The sequence below is a fragment of the Oryctolagus cuniculus genome, chromosome 5 (assembly GCF_964237555.1).
Source record: "Oryctolagus cuniculus chromosome 5, mOryCun1.1, whole genome shotgun sequence".
Classification (NCBI taxonomy): Eukaryota; Metazoa; Chordata; class Mammalia; order Lagomorpha; family Leporidae; genus Oryctolagus; species Oryctolagus cuniculus.
The window spans coordinates 147,548,565-147,568,727 of record NC_091436.1 but is presented as its reverse complement, the minus strand read 5'-3'; positions in this window follow the sequence as shown (position 1 = coordinate 147,568,727).

Here is a 20,163-nt window from a genome sequence, read left to right as displayed (position 1 = left end):
GCAATATTGTCTCACGGACAATATTTTGCTCCAACAAGCATCAAGAAGTTTCAGAGAACCATGACCATGCCTAACAAACAAAATAAGGCACTGAAAACCCACCAAAAGCAACTGATATCTTGAAAATTTCAGATGGAGAAGTCAAAATAACTTTTAAAGGGAAACTGAATGCACTTTAAGAAAACACAGAGAGGGGCTGGCACTGTGGCTCAGTGGGTTAACACTGCAGCCTGCAGCACGAGCATCTCATATGGGTGCCAGTTCATGTCCCAGCTGCTCCACTTCTGATCCAGCTCCCTGCTGGTGCACCTGGGAAAGTAGCAGAGGATGGCCCAAGTCCTTGGGCCCCTGCACCCATGTGGAGGATATGGAAGAGTTTGCTGGTTCCTGGCTTTGACCTGGCCTAGTCCTGGCTGTTACAGTCATTTGGGAAGTGAACTAATAGATGGAAGATCTCTCTCTCCGTCTCTCCTCTCTCTCTCTAATTCTGCCTTCCAAATAAATACATAAAATCTTAGAAAACAAAGAAAAATTTAACAGAGAGTTGAAGTAGTTTTTAAAAATCTAACAGAAATCCTTGAGTTGAAAAGTACACTAAGTAAAATGAATGCAATAGAAGAATAGATAAAATACATAGAATAGAAGAAACAATAGGTGATCTTGGAGACTTGAAAATACACAGAAAGAAGAAAAAACATCAAGAGGAATGAAGAATAAAACTTACAGGAACCTTGGGACAACACTAAAAGAGAAAATATTGAAATTGTTGGGGTTTAAGAAGGAATTGAGAAGGCCAGAGAGGGCACAAGGCATATTCAAAGGGCTAATAACAAAAAACCTTCCCAAACTTAATAAAAGTTGTAATTCAGGTTCAGAAAGGTCAGAGGTCACTATAAGGAATCAAACAAATTCAGTCTACCCCAAAAATTATGCTGTAGTGGGGCAAGTGTCGTGGTGTAGCAGGTTAAACCTCCACCTGCAGTGCCAGCATCACATATAGGTGCTAGTTTGAGTCCCAGCTGCTCCACTTATGATCCAGCTCCTTGTTAATGTGCCTGGGAAAGCAGCAGAGGATGGCCCAAGCGTTTGGGCCCTTGCACCCCTGTTGGGGAAGAGGCTGCTGGCTCCTGGCTTTGGCTTGGCCCAGCCCTGGCTATTGCAGCCATTTAGGAAGTGAACTAGCAGATGGAAGACGTCTCTGTCTCCTCCTCTCTGTAACTCTGCATTTCAAATAAATAAATAGATCTTTTAAAAAAAGAATTATTACACTTTAAATATATTTTTGATAAGTAACTTTAGTCAGAAAAGAGCCACATGAACATTTTGAAAGATTCATAGATCATTAGTATCTAAAGTAGCAGGAGCCCAAGCAGTTGGGCCATCTTCCACTGCTTTCGCAGGTGTGTTAGCAGGGACCTGGATGGAAAGTGGAGCAGCCAATCTTGAACTAGCACCCATACGTGATGCCAGCCTCACAGGTGGTGGCTTAGCCCTCTACACCATAATGCTGGCCCCTCATTGGGCCTATTTTATAAAAGTTGGTGTTGTGATAAAATTTTTAAAAAGTATTGTTTTTTATTTAAAATCCTCTATACAAACAAATCAATATCTTTGACATTTTTTGCTTTGAAAAAACAAAATGAAACAAACTGTCTTATCTTTATTCACAAAAGATGCCTGGAAACAACCTAAGAGCAATCAGCATACTTAATGTGCAGACTGTGGTCTTGAAATGCCTTTTCCCTCTCAAAGAAACCCAGGGAAGCCTTTGAAACAGGAATATGTGATGAGATGAGTTTTGCTGAGCTAAGTTGATGATAAAAAATTATTTTTCTTTTTTTTTAACTTTTATTTAATGAATATAAATTTCCAAAGTACAGAATATGGATTACAATGGATTCACCCCCATAACGTCCCTCCAACCCGCAACCCTCCCCTTATCCACTCCCTCTCCCCTTCCATTCACATCAAGATTCATTTTCGATTCTCTTTATATACAGAAGATCAGTTTAGCATACATTAAGTAAAGATTTCAACAGTTTGCTCCCACACAGAAACATAAAGTGAAAAATACTGTTTGAGTACTAGTTATAGCATTAAATCTCAATGTACAGCACACTAAGGACAAAGATCCTACATGAGGAGTAAGTGCACAGTGACTCCTGTTGTTGACTTAACAAATTGACACTCTTGTTTATGGCATCAGTAATCACCCTAGGCTCTTGTCATGAGCTGCCAAGGCTATGGAAGCCCCCTGAGTTCACTGACTCTGATCATATTTAGATAAGGCCATGGTCAAAGTGGAAGTTCTCTCCTCCCTTCAGAGAAAGGTACCTCCTTCTTTGATGACCCGTTCTTTCCACTGGGATCTCACTCGCGGAGATCTTTCATGTAGGTGTTTTTTTTTTTTTTCCCCCAGAGTGTTTTGGCTTTCCATGCCTGAAATACTCTCATGGGCATTTCAGCCGGATCCGCATGCCTTAAGGGCTGATTATGAGGCCAGAGTGCTGTTAGGACATTTGCCATTCTATGGGGTTGCTGTGTATCTCACTTCCCATGTTGGATCATTCTCTCCCTTTTTGATTCTGTCAGCTAGTATTTGCAGACACTATTCTTGTTTATGTGACAAGGAGTTATGGGGGGAAGTATATGCCACAACATACAGAATACTTCTGTTTGGGGACAGTTAGAGAAAGATGAGACAAAAATTTTGTTTTGCATAGCAGTTCCATCATTTTGAACATTTGGTCATTAAATACTTAAGAATGCACTCTCCGCCGGCGCCACGGCTCACTAGGCTAATCCTCCACCTTGCGGCGCTGGCACACTGGGTTCTAGTCCCGGTCAGGGCGCCGGATTCTGTCCCGGTTGCCCCTCTTCCAGGCCAGCTCTCTGCTGAGGCCAGGGAGTGCAGTGGAGGATGGCCCGAGTGCTTGGGCCCTGCACCCCATGGGAGACCAGGAGAAGCACCTGACTCCTGCCATCAGATCAGCGCCGTGCGCCGGCCGTAGTGCGCCGGCCGCGGTGGTCATTGGAGGGTGAACCAACGGCAAAAGGAAGACCTTTCTCTCTGTCTCTCTCTCTCACTGTCCACTCTGCCTGTCAAAAAAAAATGCACTCTCAGATGTATACATGTGAACATTTTGTTACTGGCGGCATGCACACGCCTCCTCAGGTGATTTTTTCTAGTTTGTATGGTGTTTGCTGTGAACAATGAAGTTTCAGTGTTTGGCACTGATGAGGAGACAGGGACCAACAAGCTTTTGGATAAAAAATTACCTTCAGAACTTGCCAAAGTGCTCACTCTTGCAGCTGAAGAGCCATAGACTGATCTGTAATATTTTACAACATCGATGAACAGACCTGTACGATCTGTACATCACATGTGCTTAAAAACAAGTATCTTCTCACGTTCCTTTAAGTGTTGTTTCCACGGATATCTGGCCCAAAGTCTAACTGGGATCTTCCAGACACTGTATGAGGGAAGAAGGAAGGAAATAAATGTCTCAGAGATGATCATAAGGGTGCAAAGTCAGTTTGGGGCAGTAGGAGCACATGAAGTCAGGAAGCAGTGGGTGGGTACAGAGATGAGGGTGCTCCACCTCTAACCAGGCCCAGCCAAGTTGAGGTATCTCTCTTTGGTGCATTTGAAGCCAGCTTTCAAGCCATCACTCATCTTTCTCAGGGTGACTGTCCCTCTCTGCCTTCACAGCCCTGTCTCTCCCTCCTTGGACTTAGAAGTGACTCTTGGCCAGTGTCGTGGCTCACTAGGCTAATCTGCCGCCTTGCGGCGCCAGCACACCGGGTTCTAGTCCTGGTTGGGGCGCCGGATTCTGTCCCGGTTGCCCCTCTTCCAGACCAGCTCTCTGCTGTGGCCAGGGCGTGCAGTGGAGGATGCACCCCATGGGAGACGAGGAGAAGCACCTGGCTCCTGCCTTCAGATCAGCGCGATGCACCGGCTGTAGCACGCCGGCTGCGGCGGCCATTGGAGGGTAAACCAACGGCAAGAGGAAGACCTTTCTCTCTGTCTCTCTCTCTCACTGTCCACTCTGCCTGTCAAAAAAAAAAAAAAAAAAAAAAAAAGAGGAGTGACTCTTTATCTCTTCTTCGTGGGTCTTCCTCGGGGAGCACCACTGTGTTCTCCTTTAGCAGTGCCCTGACAGTTCTGGCCCATCAGCAGGTCTGCTCAGTCACCTCTCAACACCTGCGCGTTGTCATTCCAAGTGCTCCACAGCTATGACCAACATGCCAGCTGCCTGCCCTCCTGCTGTTCTACTTCACTTAGGATGTGCTCAGCTTCTTAGAAGGAGTTTTCTTGGAACTCCACTTTCTCTCTCTTTGTCATCAATCCTATTGCAGCAATCTTCAAATTTTTCTCTCTTTCTGAGCTTCACCTAGTTTTTTCAGGAAGGTAGTCAGGCACTCATGAGATTTCAAGATGGGGCTTTAAAATAGCAAGATATGTGACAAATAAATCAATATATTTTTTTCTTATTAGACAGAGTTAGTGAGAGAGAGAGAGACAGAGAGAAAGGTCTTCCTTCCATTGGTTCACCCCCAAAATGGCCACTATGGCTGGAGCTATGCTGATCTGAAGCCAGGAGCCAGGTGCTTTCTCCTGGTCTCCCATGCAGGTGCAGGCACCCAAGCACTTGGGCCATCCTCCACTACCTTCTAGGGCCACAGCAGAGAGCTGGACTGGAAGAGGAGGGACTAGAACCCGGTGCCCGTATGGGATACTGGCGCTGCAGGCAGAGGATTAACCTACGGTGCCATGGCACCTGCCCCCAGCTCTGCTTTTAAATATGGTTGGGTCCATGGTTTAGAGGGGCTGCATAGACCACAAACACTAAAATAATAAAGGACAAAGGGAGCCTGTATCACTTAGGATCCAGTTCTCAGCATTGCTACAATACAGCTCGTAACCTTAAGACTCCTGCTGTCATGATTAACGCTGATCAGGTACCAGGAAAGTACTTTTAACAGTTCTTGCACAATACCCTTGATATCCTGAATCAAAAGGCAACTATTTTTGAATGTTGAGATGTTGATGTCTGAACATTCTGCCCTGGATATTATATTATATGTAATAATATTATTATATTATATACATATTATTACACAATACATATATAATACGTATATGTCTGCATATTATATGATATATATTATATGAATATATTAAATTAATGACACTATATTATTATATAATATATAATAGAAAATATAATAATGCATGAAACACATTATTTATTTATGTGTATATGTTATAATTATATAATATATATTATATACAATACATTATGTATAATGTATATTGCATATTACATAATATAACTGTATATGATATTTTATTAATATATAATACAAATTAATATAAATATTCATAATTTTGAATCCTTTAAGTCATTATCACACATAGAATACAAAATATTTAGATCTTTTATTATTTTTTTATTTTTTTTCATTTTTTAAAATTTTTTACAGGCAGAGTGGATAGTGAGAGAGAGAGAGACAGAGAGAAAGGTCTTCCTTTTGCCGTTGGTTCACCCTCCAATGGCCGCTGATCCGATGGCAGGAGCCAGGTACTTATCCTGGTCTCCCATGGGGTGCAGGGCCCAGGTACTTGGGCCATCCTCCACTGCACTCCCTGGCCACAGCAGAGAGCTGGCCTGGAAGAGGGGCAACCGGGACAGAATCCGGCGCCCCGACCGGGACTAGAACCCAGTGTGCTGGCGCCGCAAGGTGGAGGATTAGCCTAGTGAGCCGCGGCGCCGGCCATATTTAGATCTTGAGTGCACAATACCACATATGATATTTCCAGATAGGTAGGAAGGAGGAAAAGTTCTGAAAAAATTGATAAATTCTATATATTTTTAAATTATCCAAATTTGCCAACCCACCAAGAAAATATGCATACTTATGAAATAATAATTAAATCCTATTGTTGACTTTTAGGCATATGAGACCCACAGTTTTTAACTAATTTGTTTTTTTGATCACAAAGCTATATTTGTCAGATGAGAAGAATGGAATGTATTTAACTGCCAATTTGAATTGTAATATTTAATTATTTAGACATATGGGTATATGGGTCTCAATTTGCACTCTTGCTCCAGGTTCTGCAACTATTAAAGATGAGTCTGGGGCTTTGTAAGAAACTTGTTCCAGTGCTGCTGTGAGTGATGCCATCATGATGGCCCTACTTCCAAAGGTCACCACTGAGGACAAAATTCACTCGCAAACAGATATATTTAGAACTACTCATCCTTCTTGATAGCAATGTGTCTATATCATTGGCCATGTACTCAGCATGAGCATTAGGTATGTGTATTCTTTTTTTTTTTTTTTTGCCAGGCCCATCTTTCTAACTTTATTTTTTTTTAACTTTTATTTAATGAATATAAATTTCCAAAGTACAGCTTATGGATTACAATGGATTCACCCCCACATAACTTCCCTCCCAACGGCAACCCTCCCTTTTCCCTCTCCCTCCCCCCTTCCATTCACATAGAGATTCATTTTCAATTCTTTTTTTTTAACTTTTATTTAATGAATATAAATTTCCAAAGTATGGCTTATGGATTACAATGGCTTCCCCCCCATAACGTCCCTCCCACCCGCAACCCTCCCCTTTCCCATTCCCTCTCCCCTTCCATTCACATGAGGATTCATTTTCAATTCTCTTTATATACAGAAGATCAGTTTAGCATACATTAAGTAAAGATTTCAACAGTTTGCTCCCACACAGAAATATAAAGTGAAAAATAATAGATGATGAAATCAGATCAGACCTATTGTCATGTTTAATCCCAGCGAGAGTCAAGTTGGGAATTGCTAATTTCTTCGTCTTCTTCTTTTTTTTTTTTTTTAACAGAGATCAGTTTAGTATACATTAAGTAAGGATTTCAACAGTTCGCACCCCCATAGAAACACAAAGTGAAATATACTGTTTGAGTACTCGTTATAGCATTAAGCCTCAATGTACAGCACATTAAGGACAGAGATCCTACATGAGGAGTGAGTGCACAGTGACTCCTGTTGTTGACTTTACAAACTGACACTCCTGTTTATGACATCAGTAATCTCCCTATGCACCAGTCATGAGTTTCCAAGGCTATGGAAGCCCCTTGAGTTCTCCGACTCTTATCTTGTTTAGACAAGGTCATAGTCAAAGTGAAAGTTCTCTCCTCCCTTCAGAGAAAGGTACCTCCTTCTTTGATGACCTGTTCTTTCCACGGGGATCTCACTCACAGAGATCTTTCATTTAGGTTTTTTTTTTTTTTTTCCAGAGTGTCTTGGCTTTCCATGCCTGAAATACTCTCATGGGCTTTTCAGCCAGATCCGAATGCCTTTAGGGCTGATTCTGAGGCCAGAGTGCTGTTTAGGACATCCGCCATTCTATGAGTCTGCTGAGTATCTCGCTTCCCATGTTGGATCACTCTCCCCTTTATTTATTCTATCAGTTAGTATTAGCAGGTACTAGACTTGTTTATGTGCTCCCTTTGACTCTTAGTCCTTTCATTATGATCAATTGTGAACTGAAATTGATCACTTGGACTGGTGAGATGGCATTGGTACATGCCACCTTGATGGGATTAAATTGGAGTCCCCTGGTATGTTTCTAACTCTACCATTTGGGGCAAGTCAGCTTGAGCATGTCCCGAATTGCACATCTCTTCCCTCTCTTATCCCCACTCTTATGTTTAACAGGGATCACATTTCAGTTAAATTTCAACACTTAAGAATAACTGTGTATTAATTACAGAATTAAACCAGTCATATTAAGCAGAACAGACAAAAAAAAACTACTAAGAGGGATAATGTATTAAGTTGTTCATTAACAGTCAGGGCTATGCTGATCAAGTCACCGTTTCTCATAGTGTCGATTTCACTTCAACAGGTTTCCTTTTTGGTGTTCAGTCAGTTGTCACCGATCAGGGAGAACATATGATATTTGTCCCTTTGGGACTGGCTTATTTCACTCAGCATGATGTGTTCCAGATTCCTCCATTTTGTTGCAAATGACTGGATTTCGTTGTTTCTTACTGCGGTATAGTATTCTAAAGAGTACATATCCCATAATTTCTTTATCCAGTCTACCATTGATGGGCATTTAGGTTGGTTCCAAGTCTTGGCTATTGTGAATTGTGCTGCAATAAACATTAGGGTGCAGACCGCTTTTTTGTTTGCCCATTTCATTTCCTTTGGGTAAATTCCAAGGAGTGGGATGGCTGGGTCGAACGGTAGGGTTATCTTCAGGTTTCTGAGGGATCTCCAGACTGACTTCCATAGTGGCTTGACCAGTTTGCATTCCCACCAACAGTGGGTTAGTGTCCCTTTTTCCCCACATCCTCGCCAGCATCTGTTGTTGGTAGATTTCTGCATGTGAGCCATTCTAACCGGGGTGAGGTGAAACCTCATTGTGCTTTTGATTTGCATTTCCCTGATTGCTAGTGACCTTGAACATTTTTTCATGTGCCTGTTGGCCATTTGGATTTCCTCTTTTGAAAAATGTCTATTGAGGTCCTTGGCCCATCTCTTAAGTGGGTTGTTGGTTTTGTTTTTGTGGAGTTTCTTGATCTCTTTGTAGATTCTGGTTATTAACCCTTTATCTGTTGCATAGTTTGCAAATATTTTTTTCCCATTCTGTCGGTTGTCTCTTCACTCTCCTGACTGTTTCTTTTGCAGTACAGAAACTTCTCAATTTGATGCAATCCCAATAGTTGATTTTGGCTTTGACTGCCTGTGCCTCCCGGGTCTTTTCCAGAAATTCTTTGCCTGTGCCAATATCTTGAAGGGTTTCTCCAATGTTCTCTAATAACTTGATGGTGTCAGGTCGTAGATTTAGGTCTTTAATCCATGTTGAGTGGATTTTTGTGTAAGGTGTAAGGTAGGGGTCTTGCTTCATGCTTCTGCACGTGGAAATCCAATTTTCCCAGCACCATTTATTGAATAGACTGTCCTTGCTCCAGGAATTGGTTTTAGATCCTTGATCAAATATAAGTTGGCTGTAGATGTTTGGGTTGATTTCTGGTGTTTCAATTCTGTTCCATTGGTCTATCCTTCTGTTTCTGTACCAGTACCATGCTGTTTTGATTACAACTGCCCTGTAGTATGTCCTGAAACCTGGTATTGTGATGCCTCCGGCTTTGTTTTTGTTGTACAAGATTGCTTTAGCTATTCGAGGTCTCTTGTGCCTCCATATAAATTTCAGCACCATTTTTCCCAGATCTGAGAAGAAGGTCTTCGGTATCTTGATTGGTATTGCATTGAATCTATAAATTGCTTTTGGGAGAATGGACATTTTGATGATATTGATTCTTCCAATCCATGAGCATGGAAGATTTTTCCATTTCTTGGTATCCTCTTCTATTTCTTTCTTTAAGGTTTTGTAATTTTCATCGTAGAGATCTTTAACGTCCTTGGTTAAGTTTATTCCAAGGTATTTGATTGTTTTTGTAGCTATTGTGAATGGGATTGATCTTAGAAGTTCTTCCTCAGCCATGGCATTGTCTGTGTATACAAAGGCTGTTGATTTTTGTGCATTGATTTTATACCCTGCTACTTTGCCAAACTCTTCTATGAGTTCCAATAGTCTCTTAGTAGAGTTCTTTGGGTGCCCTAAATAAAGAATCATGTCATCTGCAAAGAGAGATAGTTTGAGTTCTTCCTTCCCAATTTGTATCCCTTTAATTTATTTTTCTTGTCTAATAGCTCTGGCTAGAACTTCCAGAACTACATTGAATAGCAGTGGTGAGAGTGGGCATCCCTGTCTGGTACCAGATCTCAGTGGAAATGCTTCCAACTTTTCCCCATTCAATAGGATGTTGGCTGTGGGTTTTTCATAGATTGCTTTGATTGTATTGAGGAATGTTCCTTCCAAACCCAGTTTGCTTAGAGTTTTCATCATGAACGGGTGTTGTATTTTATCAAATGCTTTCTTGGCGTCTATTGAGATAATCATATGGTTTTTCTTCTGCAGTCTGTTAATGTGGTGTATCACATTGATTGTCTTGAACACATTAAACCATCCCTGCATACCAGGGATAAATCCCACTTGGTCTGGGTGGATGATCTTTCTGATGTGTTGTTGCATTCTATTGGCCAGAATTTTATTGAGGATTTTTGCATCTATGTTCATCAGGGATATTGGTCTGTAATTCTCTTTCAATGCTGCATCTTTTTCCGGCTTAGGAATTAAGGTGATGCTGGCTTCATAGAGAGAATTTGGGAGGATTCCCTCTTCTTCGATTGTTCTGAATAGTTTGAGAAGAATTGGAGTTAGTTCTTCTTTAAATGTGTGGTAGAATTCAGCAGTGAATCCATCTGGTCCTGGGCTATTTTTTTGTTGGGAGAACCTTTATTACTGTATCACCTTCTGTCTCAGTTATGGGTCTGTTTAGGTTTTCTATGTCTTACTGGTTCAATTTAGGTAGGTTGCATGTGTTCAGGAATCTATCCATTTCTGATAGGTGTCCCTGTTTGCTGGCATACAGGTCCTTGTAGTAATTTCTGATGATTCTTTTTATTTCTGTGGTGTCTGTTGTTACATTTCCTTTTTTGTCTCTGATTTTATTGATTTGGGTCTTTTCTTTTTTTAGTTAGTTGGGCCAATGGGGTGTCAATTTTGTTTATTTTTTCAAAAAACCAGCTCCTTGTTTGGCTGATTTTTTGTAATGTTTTTCTTGATTCAATCCTGTTGATTTCTTCTCTGATTTTAATTATTTCTCTTCTCCTGCTAGATTTGCATCTGGTTTGCTGCAGGTTTTCTAGATCCTTGAGATGCAGTGAAAGCTCATCTATTTGGTGCCTTTCCAATTTCTTGATGCAGGCACCTATTGATATAAACTTTCCTCTTAACACTGCTTTTGCTGTATCCCATAAGTTTGGGTATGTTGTGCTGTTATCCTCATTTACTTCCAGAAAATTTTTGATTTCTCTTTTAATTTCTTCTATGACCATTGTTTATTCAGGAGCATGTTGTTCAATCTCCATGTGTTTGCATATGCTCTAGGGATTCCTGAGTTGCTAATTTCCAACTTCATTCCTTTATGGTCTGAGAAGCTGCATGGTATGATTCTAATTCTTTTGAATTTGCTGAGACTTGCTTTATGGCCTAGTATGTGGTCAATCCTAGAGAAGGTTCCATGTACTGCTGAGAAGAATATAAAATCTTTAGCTGTAGGATTGAAAGTTCTGTAGATACCTGTTAGATCCATTTGGGCTATATAGTGTCATTTAAATCTACTGTCTCCTTGTTGATCTTCTGTGCTGTTGATCTGTCTATTTCTGAGAGTGGAGTATTGAAGTCCCCCAGTACTATTGTATTGGGGTCTAAGTCTCCCTTTAAGTCCCTTAACAAATCTTTTAAACAACCGGTGCCCTGTAGTTAGGTGCATATACATTGATAATCGTTGTATCTTCCTGTTGAATTGATCCCTTAATCATTATTGTCTCTCCCAACAGTTTTTGTGGTAAAGTTTATGTTGTCCGATATTAAGATTGCTACACCTGCTCTTTTTTCATTTCTGTTGGCATGGTATATCTTTTTCCAGCCTTTCATTTTCAGTCTGTATGGATCTTTATTGGAAAGATGTGTTTCCTGTAAGCAGCAAATAGATGGGTTTTGTTCCTTAACCCAATCAGCCAATCGGTGTCTTTTAACTGGACAGTTCAGGCCATTAACGTTCAATGTGACTATTGATAAGTAGTAGCTTTGCCCTGCCATTTGCCAAAGATATTTTCTGATATATGTTTTGTACTTCCTGTAATCTTTTGGTGTGAGATTTCCTTCATTTACCTTCTTTCATATTGATGACCGTGTTTCTGTGTTTCTGTGTGCAACACATCTTTAAGCATCTGTTGCAGGGCTGGACGAGTGGTGACAAATTCTTTCAATTTCTGTTTGTTGTGAAAGGTCTTTATTTCACCTTCATTCACAAATGAGAGCTTAGGAGGATATAATATTCTGGGCTGGCAGTTTTTCTCTCTTAGCACCTGGGCTATATCTCGCCATTCCCTCCTAGCTTGTAGGGTTTCTGATGAGAAGTCAGCTGTGAGTCTGAATGGAGATCCTCTGAGAGTAATCTGACATTTCTCTCTTGCACATTTTAGGATCTTTTCTTTATGTTTCACTGTGGTGAGTTTAATTACAACGTGTCGTGGTGAGGATCTCTTTTGGTCGTGTTTATTAGGGGTTCTATGAGCTTCCTGTACTAGAATGTCTCTGTCCTTCTCCAAACCTGGGAAATTTTCTGCTAATATCTCACTAAAAAGGCCTTCTAATCATTTCTCCCTCTCCATGCCTTCAGGAACTCCTAGAACCCGAATGTTGGGTTTTTTAATAGTATGCTGAATATTCCCAACAGTATTTTTTAGATTTCTAATTTCCTCTTCTTTTCTTTGGTTTGATTGTATATTTTCCTGTGCTCTGTCTTCTAAGTCTGATATTCTCTCTTCTGCTTCACCCATTCTGTTTTTAAGGCTCTCTAATGTGTTTGTCATTTGATCTATTGAATTCTTCACTTCATTATGATTTCTCGTCACTATCACAGTTTCATTTTCTACTAGTTGTTTCATTTCATTTTGATTCCTCCTTAATATTTCATTTTCATGAGAGAGATTTTCTATCTTGTCCATTAAGGATTTCTGTAGTTTGAGAATTTGTTTTTGAGTACTTCTTAATGTTCTTATCAATTTTTTGAGATCTGCTTCTTGCGTTTCTTCTATCTCATCATCTTCATAATCTTGAATTGGGGTGTCTATTTCATTTGGGGGCATCATAGTGTCTTCCTTGTTCTTGTTACCTCAGTTTTTGCGTTTGTTTGTTATATTGGAGATATTCTTTTTTTTTTTCTCTCATTATACTGTGACTCTAGATTGAGAGGACTGTCTGCTTTTGATGGATCCTTAGAGGCTGTGATGGGTGTGGCCAGAGAGCTCTGGTTCTACAGGGTTAAAGGTGTGCCAAAGGTGATTCACCCTGATTGTTCTCTTGCTCGCTCTCACTCTCTCTCTCTCTCTCTCTCTTTTTTTTTTTTTTTGACTCAGTTGGGAAGTAATTCCACACAGCTGAGTGGAATTGAGAGTAGTTGATGTATGAAATCTGGCCCCTGTGGGTATTCGTTTGCTTACCAGAGTCAGGTTTTCCTGCTTGGCTAATGAGAGACACCTGCTTTACATATGCAAAATGGCGCGCACCGCTTTACTTATGTAAAATGGTGCCTGCCCTTTGTCTTGCTCGGCTTTGTAAGGTTAGTAGAGAGAGAGGCTAAATGTCCGTGCAGGTTCCCCTTATTTATTTGATTTTTTCTCTCCTCCAGCTAGCCTGGTGAACTTTCCCCAATGGGGTTTCAGGCCTCGTTCTCTGCAGGCTTTTTCTGTCCTTCCCCGCCAATGTCTCGGGTTACCCAGAGGTTTTTAGCTCACCTCCTCTTCCAGCACTGGCGCGCAGACTCTGCAGCTCCAGCGGGTCCAGCGGGTCCAGCGCCCTGGCAGCTCCTGCGGCTCAGCTTCCACCAGGTATGTGTATTCTTAAAATATTCTGTGTAATTTAAATTTCTTGAGTGATTTAGAGGGGTCCCTAGTTGAAAGTTTGCTTTTCATCAGTTTTAGATGTTTAGAGCACATACTCCTTTTATCATCTCCTTAAATAATATACTTTAGGAAAACCGTGCTTTGCAAGAGGGCAGTTCAACCCTGGGTGCACATTAGCATCCCTTGGGGAGGATATAAAAACATTGACACCTTGGTCTCCCTCCAGGAAATTTTTTTTTGACAGGCAGAGAGGACAGTGAGAGAGAGAGAGAGAGAGAAAGGTCTTCCTTTTTCCGTTGGTTCACCCTCCAAGTGGCTGCTACCGCCAGCGCATTGCACCTGGCCCACTGCACCCATCCAAAGCCAGGAGCCAGGTGCTTCCTCCTGGTCTGCCATGCGGGTGCAGGGCCCAAGGACTTGGGCGATCCTACACTGCACTCCCGGGCTACAGCAGAGAGCTGGACTGGAAAAGGAGCAACCAGGACAGAATCCAGCACCCCAACTGGGACTAGAACCGTGGGTGCCTGTGCCGCAGGTGGAGGATTAGCCTAGTGAGCCGTGGCGCCAGCCCCCTCCAGGAAATTTTAATATAATTATTCTGCAGTAGGGTTCAGGCATTAGTGTTTTTCTTGTATTTTTTTTTGCCTACAATTTTTATTTCAAAATAATTATAAATTCACAGAAATTGCAAGAAAAAAAAAAAGAAAAACCTGTACAAGGAGGCCCTATGTACCCTCCCCTCAGTTTTCCCCAATGATAATCTTGCATTAGTACAGTATCAATTCCAGGAAAATAATACTGGTACAGTCCAGAGAGCTTATTTGGATTTTGCCGGTTTTACATACACGTGTATGTGTGTGTGTGTGTGTGTGTGTACGTACACTTTTCTATGCAATTTTCCCACACATCTAGATTCATGAATCATCATACCCAACTGTGACATCACCACAAGACTCCCTCATGCTACCTTGTCATCTCTAAGCTCCAGAAATCACTAATCTGTTCTCTATCCCGATGGCTTTGTTATTTCAAGACTGTGGTGAAAATCACACAGTATATGATGTTTTGAAATCTATTCTTTTTTACTCAGCAACATTGCCTTGAAATCCTTCCAGGTTGGTGCCTGCATACCAATAATTCATCCCTTTTTACAGTTGCATAGTGTCCCATGGTATGGATGTACCACAGTGTAACCCTGCATTCTTCTCTCTCAAAATTGTCTTGGCTGTCCTTGGGGCATTGGCTTTCCACATACATTTTAGCATAAACTTGTCTTTGTCTTGCTGGGGATCACCTCCAGAGATTTTATTTAACTGGTTAAGAATATAGCCCTGGCATTAGTATATTTTAAAGGTTCCCCAGGTGATTCTGATGTCAAGGTTGTGAACTTGGTACACAAAAATTGCTCTTGGAGAATAAATGATTCAAGATTGAATGTTTAAATAAGTGGGATGTTCTAACAAAATAGATCATGGAATGAAATTTAAAGGAGTGACAAAGGGCCTGTGTTGTGGCACAGTGGGTTAGCTGCTGCTTGTGACCCCAGCATTCCTTATCAGAGTGCCAGTTTGGGTCCCAGCTGCTCTTTTCTGATCCAACTCCTGCTGTATCCTGCGAATGTGCATGTGCAGGCAGCAGATGATGGCCCAAGTGCTTATGCCCTTGCCATCCATGTGGGAGATCTGGATGGAGTTCCTGGTTCCTGGCCTCATCCTGGCCTAGCCCCAGCTAAAGAGGCCATTTGAGAAGTGAACCAGCAAATGAAAGACCTCTCTTTCAGTCTCTCCCCTTCTGTGTCACTCTGTCTTTCAAATAAATAAGTAAATCGTAAGAAGAAAAAAAAAAGAAGTGACAGGAAGGAGCAATATTTCATAGAAGTAGGAGGAGCCTACCTGGGTTTAAAAAAGTTGCTTAATGGAAAATGGGAAGAATTGGTCTCCAGACACATAATTCTCACTTGGTTTGAGCAAACAAAAGGCTTAAGTACAGCCTTGGCCACACTTATTAGAGGCAAAATGCTCTAGATAGGTGTGGTGCAATTTAGTAATGTAAAAGCATTTCTTCCTCTATGTAGAGGGGAATGAAAAGTGGTGTTGGGTGTTTACTTGCTTTTGAAAGGTTTTAGCAAGAGGTTTTGAATCCTGAACCTCATTCAAAAGTCCATCTGGAGTAAAACCAGTAATGGCAGATACAGTAAGGTATTTACTATTAGTTTTCCTGAAAGCTTTTTCAGCTGTAGCCAGTGTGCATTGATGTGATTAGTTTTCTTCGAGTGTGCTTAGAAGTGAGAGCTGCCTTCACTGAATATATGTACTAGAATATATGCTTGAGGGGCTCCCTGTTCCTTCCACATGCTGTTGATCATTTTTTTCCCCACTGCAAGTAACACATATTCTCATTATAGCTACAGAAGACACAGTGATGAACACCATTTAATTGAGTAAAATCCAGTCCAGTCCCTAACTTCAATAGCTTACCAAAGTAGGCAGTGGAGCAGAAGTTTGGGTCTCCTTTGTTGCTATGAGGTCAGAGACCATTCGCAGCATAGACTGTGGGCATTCCAGTAAATGTCACCATCAACCTGAAGGGACATAGTTGAAGGGTCCCAGAAGAACCATGCAAAGGTATTTCACTCACATCCATGTAGAACTCAGCCTTGTTGGAAAGAAGGAGGATCCAGACTGACAAATGTTGGGGAACTATAGAGGATCTGGCAACCATTCATGCTATCTGTAGTCATGTGCAGAATATGGTCAAGGGGCTTACCCAGGACTCCGTTACAAGATGAGGTCTGTGCGTGCTCACCTCACCATTAATGTGGTTGTTCAGGAGGAGAACAGGTCTCTTGTTGAAATCCAAAACTCCTTGGGTGAAAAAGTGTATCTGTAGGGTCCAGATGAGGCCAGGTGTTGCTTGTTCAGTATCTCAAGCCCAGGAAGATGAAGGAAATGATACTTGGAGAAAACGATACTGAACTTCTTTCAGATTCAGCTGCTTGAATTCAGCAGACAATAACAGTTAAAAACGAGAGCATCAGAGAAGTTTGGAGAAAGTACGGATGTCTCTGGGAAAGGAAGAGTTCAGCAGGCTGAGCAATGAGATCTCAAAGTTGTCTGGATTATAAATTCTAGTCTGTGGTATTTTACTTGTGCAATAAAAGCTGCCATGATTGCAGACATTCAGAAAAAAAGTTTGGGTCTGGAAGCAGACGGTTGAGAGAGGCTGGGATGACTGTGGGCAGCCCTGTAATATGGTTTTCAAAGCTGCTGCTGGCATGGGCCGAAGGTCAAGATACAGAAAAACATTTTTTTTTTCTTGCATTTTCTGCCTCTTCCCAGTGTACTTGTCAGAGAATTAGACAGAGTGACTGGGGAGGGGCCGTGAGACCCAGGAGTGAAATCCCTGCTCTCTGCAAGGACCCACTCCCCACCTCCCCCAAGACAGCCTACCGTGCAGTTTACCTTGTGGCTAAAGTATCCTCATAAAATGGGAGCTCAGCCAAACCAGAAAAGTCTGGTGGATAGCCACATGATGGAGAGCCCAGAGGGATGCAACTCCCAGATGTCAATCACAGATGCCAGTCTTAAGTGTCCGGGCCACATCTTCAGTCAATGCCCCTCATTCTTTAGAGATTGAAGTCCCAAACCAAGAAGAAAGAATGCCATGTGCTCTCTCTCTCTTGCCCCTTTCTCCCCTTGAACGTACTTTAATAAACTTTTGCTTTACTATCCCTACTTTGTCTTTGAGAACTATAATTCATTACTTGTCAGTGGAAAAAAAAAATCAAGGCAAGCTAGCCACACTGGTCTCTGCCTGGTGGTGAAGTGGTGATTTGATTTCAACGATCTCTTGCTGTGAAGGGAACATGGCTCTCACGTTCATTCCCTGGAGATTCTTGTTTAAGATGAAGCTTCTCGGACCACAACACCAGCCATTTTTATTTGGGACACCTGGCAGGAAACCTCCCTCATGCCCACATTTGCAAGGAGGACAAATGCTTATGTATCAGACAAAAGTACCACCCCCTACCTCATAAAAGAGGCAGAGAGCAAGGGATTGATCTCTCTCCTTGCCACGGACAGTGCTTAGAGGTACTACTCTCCTTTTCTCTCTCTCTGTAGGGCAACCCTCTGGCCCACTCACAATGGTATTTCTCTGTGTGAGGTGGCACACACTTGTGTGTGAATGTATGTTTATTTCCTCACTGTTAAATAAATCCTGTCCCTGTTTGCACATCTTTCCAGTCTGCACTTAGAATTCTTACCTCCCTGTGAGACCAGAACCAGAGTAAAAAAAAATGAAAATGAGCCGGCGCCGCGGCTCACTAGGCTAATCCTCCACCTAGCGGCGCCGGCACACCGGGTTCTAGTCCCGGCTGGGGCGCCGGATTCTGTCCCGGTTGCCCCTCTTCCAGGCCAGCTCTCTGCTGTGGCCAGGGAGTGCAGTGGAGGATGGCCCAGGTGCTTGGGCCCTGCACCCCATGGGAGACCAGGAAAAGCACCTGGCTCCTGGCTCCTGCCATCGGATCAGCGTGGTGCGCCGGCTGCAGCGCGCCGGCCACGGCGGCCATTGGAGGGTGAACCAACGGCAAAGGAAGACCTTTCTCTCTGTCTCTCTCTCTCCCTGTCCACTCTGCCTGTCAAAAAAAAAAAAAAAAATTAAAAAAAAATGAAAATGCTTGGGACAGGCACTGTGATGTAGTGAGTCTTGGCTGTTCCACTTCCAATCCAGCTCCCTGCTAATGCTCTTGGGAGAGCAGCAGAAGATGGCCCAAGCGCCCCCTGTCTTACCTGTGGGAGACTTGGGGTGGAGCTCCTGGCTCCTGGCTTTGTCCTGGCCCAACTCTGGCTGTTGCTGCCATTTGGGGAGTGAGCCAGCAGATGAAAGATCTCCCTCACTCCTTCTCTCAGTAACTCTGCCTTTCAAATAAAATAATTTTTAAATGCTCATGCCCACATCATCAATGCAGTGGTTTTCAACACACAATTTGACCTTTCAGAGAGAGGCTCTCCTCATTGTTCCCTTTCTGCCCTTTCTCTCCAAGGGCCTTCTCCCTGGAATTCTCCTTTCTCCTCTCATCATCACCATCAGTAATATTTTCCCCTATAGTTCTCATGACTGCACTGAGAAGCTGGCCGCTTCAGCTTGCATGGAGTGTCCCCTTTTCCAAACTTGCTGCCACTACAAGGACAAAGCAGAAGCACCCCGAGGCAGGCTTCTTGTCAGCAGCTTCCTGAGGAAGGTTGCAGGCTCGGGCCTGCCCAGGAGGCCTCTGTACTGAGAAATGGCCCTCTTGACCTCTCTGGGGCAGCCTCTGCTGCTCTGTCTGCAGCCCCTCTCCCTCATTTTCCCTCCCTGGGTCTTCCTCTCATGGCGACTTCTCTCTGCCTCTTCCTCCTCACCTGTCCCTTCTGTTGCTGGGACCTCATCTCTCTCTGCTGCCTCACTCCCTAATTGGTTCTATACCCTCACCATTTGTGTTCATGAAATTAGGAAGTTGCTATCTCTTTTCTTAGAAAAGATTTTTAGAAACAATTACAGAGAGAAAACACACACACACACACACACACACCTTCCACTTGCTGATTCACTCCCCAAATGGCCACAATGGCTAGAGCTGGGCCAGGCCAAAGTCAGGAATCAGGAACTTCCTCCACATGGGCTGTAGGGGCCCAAGCACTTGGGCCATCTTCTGCTACTTTCCCAGGGATATTAGTACTGAACTGGATCTGAAGTGAAGCAGCCATGATTCGAACCAGTGCCTGAATGGAATGTTGGTAGTGCAGGCAATGAGTTTACCCACTGCAGCCAGTCCCAGGAAGTTGCTGTCTTTATGATTATAGCAATGATAGGATTAAAAGTTAATATTAGATTTCCATGGCCAGAAAAATATTTTAAATATGAATTTTAATTGATATAATAACTGTATATGCTTATGGAGTACTGAGTGATATTTTAATGCCTACATATAAATGTGCATAATGATCAGATCAGGGTAATTGGCATATCCATCACGGCATGTAGCTTAGCAGTTAAGACACACACAGATCCCACATCTCCTCCAGCTCTCGACTCCAACTCTTTGCTAATGCAGACCTCAGGAGGCAGCAATGATAACCGAAGCACTTGAGTTTCTGCCACTCACGTGGGAGAACTGGGTTGTATTCCCAGATCCTGGCTTTGCTTTCAGCCCAGCCCCAGCTGTTGCAGGCATTTGGGGATTTAACTAGCAGATGGGAGCTCTGTCTGTCTCTGTCTCTTTAATAATAATAATAATAATTACTATCATTATTATTTATGGTTTCTTTGTGTTGAAAGCATTTAAAGTACTTTCCACTAGCTATTTTGAAAAAAACAATTTGTCAACCATAGTGATCCTACTGTGGTATAGAAGGCTAGAAGTTATTCCTTCTCTTCAACTGCACCCCTGTACCATTAAGCACCTCCCTCCATCCCCACATCTCCCCCTTCCCAATCTCTGTTCACCAGGATTCACCCTGTTCTTCCACAAGATCAACTTCTGAGGCTACCACATACAAATGAGAACATGCAACACTTGTCATTCTGTGTCTGGCTAGTTTTGCTTAACATATGCTCTCTGGGTTCATCCAGGTAGTTGTAAAT